Below are 7,997 nucleotides of genomic sequence, written 5' to 3' on the forward strand. Positions count from 1 at the left end.
GCCCCATAGCCCCACTTTCCCCTACTTAATTTTTTTTCCAACCCAAAACTAAATTATAGGCTATAATGTTCATACTTTATATAGTTTTTCCATATAAGTTAGATTCGAATGATATAAATTTTTAACTTTAAACAATTCACGGTAAAAATGTTTTGACATGAAAACGAAATTGACTGAAATAGTGAAATATAATCAAAATTAAAAACAAAATAAATTAACCTATAATATATTAATTTATATTATAATATAATAAGGAGGATATATTTATAATCTATTATCTATATTAAATTTTGATTAGATAATATATAATAATATACATGATATGTATAAGTAATAATACTATAATAGAAGGTATATATATCTATAACTAATACCCATCACATGCTTCCTGAAAGTTATAATATAATGTACCTACCTATATTATATTATACTATAGAATTATTATCGTGTTAGAACATTCTACATAGGTGGATATCATCTATATTGAAAATTCAATAATCGATCATTCGATATCTGACTCACTATATCGTATGATGTCAGCTATATTTTTCATAACAAATACGTATCGTGTGAAAGATTTCGAAACTGACAATTGTTCAACCGTGGACATTCAATACCTCTCATATGTTTTATAATAAATTCTCATATCACCTTTAGGGAAACAGCAGAAATATTGAACGGAGGTAAAAAAAAAAAAAACAAATGAAAACAAAACAAACACTGCAGATGCGCTTCTAAACAAACGCCATACAAACAGAATACACTCATCACAAAAGCCGCAGTAATGACAAGAAAAAAAATAGACCTTAATTACCAGGCGCACAATATGGAAATCGTCATTATGCATACGCCGGTGATGTTTAGTTGTGTTGACGTACAGTACAATGGAGTCAAATTAAGATTATAGGCTAGTTTGGACAAACCGTAATCCGGTATAGGTTAAACTATATATATATTATATACCTATAAATAAATGCATATAGCGCTCTCACAATAGCTCCTATACATAATATTATTATTAGGTATTAACGTTTTGGCACGTTGAAGTGTCCAACGTGTACCATAAATACAGGCATCGTCCATTTGCGCCAAAATAAATTAATTCGTTTTGGGTACAGTCTATTAGCGCCAAAATAAAAAAAGGTATGTTTTATGCAACAGCCTATTTGCGCCAAATTTACCTGTATAAACATTTTAAATTGACAACTTGGTTTAATTCATATATTTTAAAGACACGAATTTTACAGCATAACAATAATTAATAAGTAATCAATTTTAATTTTTAATTTTAACATTATAATAGTTATAATACACATATATTTTGAATCATAGTCAATAATATTTTTTAAATTATATAGGCTATTGGTAACAATAGTTATAATAGTACTTACACATTTGTTACAAATTGTAATAAAATAATTTTTTTTCAAATAATAATCATTTATACAGTTTTTTTTTCAAATCATAGTCAATTTTAATATCAATAATACCTACACATTGCACATAGTCAATAGACCGTAATACAAATTTTTTAAAATAATTATGTATAATAGGTACACGTTTTTTTTAAAAATAATAATCAATTATACATTTTTTTTTCAAATCATAGTTAATATTACGAGTTTTAAAACATAATAATATTAATAATACACAAACGCATTGCACTTATTTGCAGGGGCGCCATTTGGGGGGGGGGGGGGGAGCAGGGTATACTTTGGCTCCACTATGTTTTCTGTGTCTTATTGGCCTGGATTAAAATTTAGAATGCGCTGACGGCCGTCCCAAGCCCAATTTCTCCCACTCACGCACTCGATCGTGCACGATGGTCGCCGATCAAATCTGTCCAAGTATACACCAATTTCAAATAAATTGTACGTAAACACTTATATTGTAGTGATGTTAATTGGAACTGGCTGTATATTATAGTTCACAACGGACTGACGGCACTGCACGCACGTCGCATACCGGCGGTTGTTGGTGGGGGTATCCAGTATAAACAATATCTGTATTGACTATTTTTAAAAAAGTGGCTTGACAAAAAAAAAAATTGGCCTGTTTAAATTTTGGCACTCCTATTTTAAAACTCAAATGGCGCCCCTGCTTATTAGCACATAGTCAGTACTACGAACTCTAATACTAACTCTAATTCTAAAAGGTACCCTAATCTTTAACCCTTATTATAATTAAATGCAAGTATAATGCAACTATTTGTACATATTTATAACGCGTTAATTTTTTGTTTTTATAATTACCAATTGCTTTTTAAGTTTTTTTCAATCTTGTTTTAACCTGTAGTTAAGAATAGGTTGGAAATATTTTTCACACTACTATTCATTTTAATATAAACATCTGTTTGAACTAATTTGGTTAGAATTTCTAAAAAAGTGAAAATATTAGGATGAGATTTATAAAACTGATCATTGAAGTGAGTATGGGAAGATTCACAGTTATTGGTGATGAATCTAGTTAAATCAGCTGCAAATGCAGCCCAAATTTTTGGAGGGAAATTGGAATTTTCTCCAATGTAGTTATATCTACTAAATAATCAGCATATTCTTGACATTTTGGATCATCGGAAATTTCAGATATAAAATCATCAACAAAACAATCGGAAATTTCATTTGGATCGAGAAAAATTAAACCAAATGTAAATTTTAACCACTTGCTATGTTTATAAGCCTAAGTTAATCCTAGTCCTTAAATTTTTCAGTACTAAGCCTATGAGTCAAGTGAAAACTTCAGGTGCCTATATTTTCTGATAATGGCCATACAGATTTTACAGCGTGATGTATTGCTCATTCGAAATCAACAGTGACATATTTTGGTTTCAACATTAGACTGAAATTTTGTATTGCTTTATTTTTAACATATGACAAAGCTGCAAGTTCGTAGGTTTCTGTCAATATATCATTTAAAGTACAAAATACTAAAGGTACATAATATTCGTTCATAAACCCATGAATTACAAATAATTGGTTAAAATACTTTGGACAATACGTAAAAGTTCCGTCAATATAATATATCGTTTCCGACTTACATAACAATTTTAACTATTCGTGGCAAGTAAATATAATTATATTAAATAATTCATCATTAATTAATAAAAAATCTTCATCTTTAGATGTAGTCAAACCTATATAATATAATGCTTTATGAACATCAGACACAGATTTAGAATTTGAAGGAAGAGATTTTTGACGAGCATGGTACATACTTATTCGTACTGCGGTTACATCAGATATAGTAAAATCAGAATAATAGATGTGGTTACTCATTTCTGTTAAAATAATTTTCCTAGGACAAATATTTATGTCTTTGACAGCCACATGCTTGCATGCTGCTGTTATGTTTTGTCCTACAATGGTTGTACATTGTTTATGACTATGTGCATATATCAAATTAAAATTTTAATTTTGTTATTATTATTACGAAAATAAATTATAAAATAAAAATTGAATATTGCAAAAACAGTTAATTTGTCTTATAGGTATATAATGTAGGTATATTAATATTAATATTTTACATATTTTATAAAAATAAAATAAATTTTTGAAATATACCATGCCTCTTAATAATTTTTGGATTTTGAACAAATATTTTGGCTGTGCATTTTTTATTTGAACATCGCCACCGTTCAACATTTTGAGAAGTATAAGCCAATATAATATACTTTTGGCCCTTGTCTATAACCATTTGTATCCCTCATTTGCTTGTCGTAAACTCCATTTTTCTTAATTAAACAATTAAAACAATTAAACTAAACAAAATACAGACGAGAATATTTGGTAGGTATGTAATGTAGTGTAACGTTTTGAATGTTACGAATGTCTGATAAAACCACACTGCGATCGTTCTTATTCGATGATTGGACGAATAACGGAGGTACCCACTTCGCACATTTTACAACATAATAAAACTGATGTAAAACTTGTTTTCAGTCTATCTGCGCAATAATATGTAAATACAAAACTTTTAAATCTATAGGCTTATAAAAATAACTTTATTATAAGTTACAACTTACAAGTGTTATAACGTACGCTATGTCTTTAAAATATAATAATTAAACCAAGTCGTTAATGTAAAATGCTTATACAAGTACATTTAGTGCAAATGACTGTACTCAAAACAAATTAAATTTTTTTGGCACAAACCGGTAGTTTTCAAAATACCATATATACATAGGCAGATAATGGGTAGCTATTAAGATAATATAATTTAATATAATATTGTTATATTATATTATATACCATTATTATTTATTTAATTAATAGCGCGATTCAAGAGGAAGGTTTAGAGTACCTTTAAATGCGTATATAAACTTATTGGTGGCACTAGTTTATTACAAGTACGAAATTGACATAAATACTATATCCAATATTAAGAACTACCACATTAATGACTAAAAAAAGGAGTAGGAAGAAGGAGCTATAAGTCCAAATAAGTCTAATAGATCTATAATTGTATACTTACTTCAAGGACTGGAACCGGAACCGAAAGAACCAGTTCTGGAACCGGTTCTTGGAGAAAATCTAAGAACCGGACACGGAACCGGAATCCATATTTTACAATGCTTAGAACCGGAATTAGAACCGGAACCACAATTTAATATACAATAAGTTTTCCGGTTCTTTTAGGTTCTTATTGGTTCTAAGAAAAAGTCCTGTATTTCAAATAACTGAACATTTTATTTAAATTGGATTTTGTTGTAATCAAATAATTATTTTTTATAGAAATATTTTTGTTTTGTACATAGTAAGATGTGGTATTTTAAAATTTTAACTCGAAATAATCGTATTATAGGTACGATCGAGACTGATTAATTTACACACATAAAGGTTGCATTTTTCATTGTTACCAATACCGAGAATGGTCGACAACAATAATGTGTTTTTCTACAATCTTTACCAAATACCTACAACTATTACGAGAAATAATATTTATATAGTTATTTATAACTCTGTCTCACAGTCTCAAACACAGTCACACACTCACACATTGAAACATGCGATTAATTTACGACTTATTAATCTTATGGTCATACTGTAATTTTATGTTAAGTACTTCTAAGACCTAAACCCAGTACACTTGTTAATCAATTAAAATATTTTTTGAAAATTTAATACTCTTCTTAAATTAATAATTTCTTACCTAGTAAAATTATTAAATTAATTTCTGATTTTATTAATAACTGTTTAATTCTTTAATTACCCACCTAATAATAAATGATTTCAGAATTATTATATAGCCAGTTTTATTAGTTTTCATTTTCCAGTATAAATTTAAGAAGGAGGTTCAAAAAGTTCTAATAATATCTTGATGGATGTAACAAACTAACATTACACTATTTTAAATTAGCAATTATAAAATTAATTTTGCAAACTGAAATAAATTGAGTAAAATTAAAAAAGTATTTGGAACGTATTTTAAATACTTTTTGAATGGATGTATTTGTATTTGTATTTAAATACAATTTTAAAAGTATCTTATATAAGACTGGGCCAAGTTATGACTTAATGAGGAAAAAATTTACCTAATAAGCAATAGGTAATTTTTGAAATAAATCATTTTTAAGACCTGGTAAGAACCGGAATTAACCGGAACCGGAACCCATATTTTGTAATTTTAAGAACCGGAACCGGAACTTATTATATCTTTTTTATAAGAACCGAACCGAACCAGAACCAAAAAAATCCTAAAGGTTCCAGTCCCTGACTTACTTAACTATTATCTTCTTACATGAAAAAAAGATTACTTATTGGCAGCACAAGGCTGCGCTGTGCCGCTCCTACCGACTATAACAGATTACCGACAGGTAGTGGTTACTGCTGTGCAGGGTAAGATATGTTATTAATGTTACAATATTGATTCCTACGGATATTAAGAAACAATTAATACATTAAGATCTAACAGTTCATTGCTGGTTAAAATGTTATTATTTTATAATTTAAAACTTAAAATAAATTGATGATTGTGCTGAATATAGCATAATATTGTACTCTATTCAAAGTCTAAAAAGTAATACAACAAGTGCTGGCTTAAAAATATGGTTAAGTTAATAAAATATGATAAACGGTCAAAACGGAATAGCATAGCAACCAAAGAACTGTATGAAATACAATTACATTGTAAATAATTTATTTGCAAACATAAACCGACTGATGACACACCAGTGGATAAATGGAGAAGAAAACTTACGCCCGCGATGTCTGCGACAAGTCGTTCAGCCAAAGTAGCAGTTTGACGAAGCATCAACGCACACACACTGGTGATAAACCGTACGCGTGCGATGTATGCGACAAGTCGTTCAGCCAAAGTAGCAGTTTGACGAAGCATCAACGCACACACACACTGGTGATAAACCATTCGCGTGTGATGTATGCGACAAGTCATTCTCTGTAAGTAGCAGTTTAACGGCATATCGACGCATACACACTGGTGAAAAACCGCACCCATGTGATGTATGCGACAAGTCGTTCAGCCAAAGTAGCAGTTTGACGAAGCATCAACGCACACACACACTGGTGAAAAACCGTACGCGTGCGTTGTCTGCGACAATTCGTTCAGCCAATGGAGCTATTTCACAAACCATAGACACACACACACTTGTGAAAAACCATACGCGTGCGATGTATGCGACAAGTCGTTTTATGCAAGTGGTGGTTTGACGAAGCATCAACGCACACACACTGGTGAAAAACCATACGCGTGCGATGTCTGCGACAAGTCGTTCAGCCAAAGTAGCAGTTTGACGGTACAGAAGCGAACGCACACGGCACACTGATCGAATTTATCAAAGATCTATTATCCAAAAGCCATATTAAAATAGGAAAATTTTGTTGACATATTATTATGCTGCGTTGTTTAAATGTTCAGTTTTGTCAAGTAAATAGTTGTTTTAAATAGTTGCTTTTCAATGTTTAAAGTGGTTTTAAATTTTCTATTTAAAATGTTGTACATAAATATCGTGTATTTTGGTTTTCAAAAATATTGTCAAATCAAAATTTTTGGGAATACATCACACCTGGGGATTATCCAAATATGAATGAGTCAAAAATGGTTCAAAAATGGTTAATTGAGGCGTGACATCATTTCAGTGTTTTTACATTCAGTAGTCTTTCACAGTCAATTTGTACCCGTTTAAGTATTTTTATGAACTAATAAAAATGTAATGGCTAAGGATATATTGATATAAATAATTTGCTGCTCATTTATAAATTATACTAACCATTTAACTACAATTAAAAAACAATTAATAATTATTAGAAAATAAAAAAAAATAGTAAATTCCTAATTAGTTGTTACATATAAATGATAAAACTAGGTAATACAACTATTATTTTAACATTTTACAATAATTATACAAACTAGATGTCCGGTAGGTAATTTAATAATAAAGATCATAAGACAATAATTTATTCATAAACTAACCTTTATTATTCTGAACAACCAAAACAATTATTAAATAGCTTAATTACTTTATCAGTAATACCACACTATAAAGAATACTGAACTCTATCTTTAAACGATTATAAAATAGTATTGTGTCTATGGATTTTCGATATTTTTTTAGTTGGTTTATGAACAAGTTATAAGAACCATGTATTAAATTTTCAAACTTTTTGACATTTTTATAGAAACAAAAAAAAAATAATTTTGAACATTATATCTTGTATTTGCATAATAATATAAGCATTATAAACGTTTCGTTAAAATGTGAACTACCTATATATCTACGTTTATTTAGTTTTGAGTTCTTGTAAAAAAATTTTAATCGATTTTGTGTTAAAATTCCTGTTTTTACCTTTTTTAGATTCTAAGCGGAGCGAGGAAGCTATTAGTTTTACAATGGTGTTTATTTTAATTTTTTTTTATATCCTGTACACAAAATATCTACCAAAAGGAGTGCTTCGATTTCAACATATAGTACCTTATGTTTTATCAAATTGGATCAAGATGGTACTTTAAAGAGGTCATTTTTCGATTTTCTCAATAGTTAT

The 7,997-nt window shown here is 29.1% G+C and overlaps 1 pseudogene; it reads left to right on the top strand.

The window, feature by feature from the left end:
* LOC132940771 (zinc finger protein 271-like) overlaps positions 1-6,781 on the top strand; it is a 53,315-nt pseudogene extending 46,534 nt beyond the window's left edge.
* Positions 6,782-7,997: the final 1,216 nt, after the last annotated feature.

The sequence above is a fragment of the Metopolophium dirhodum genome, chromosome 1 (assembly GCF_019925205.1).
Source record: "Metopolophium dirhodum isolate CAU chromosome 1, ASM1992520v1, whole genome shotgun sequence".
NCBI classification, from domain to species: Eukaryota; Metazoa; Arthropoda; class Insecta; order Hemiptera; family Aphididae; genus Metopolophium; species Metopolophium dirhodum.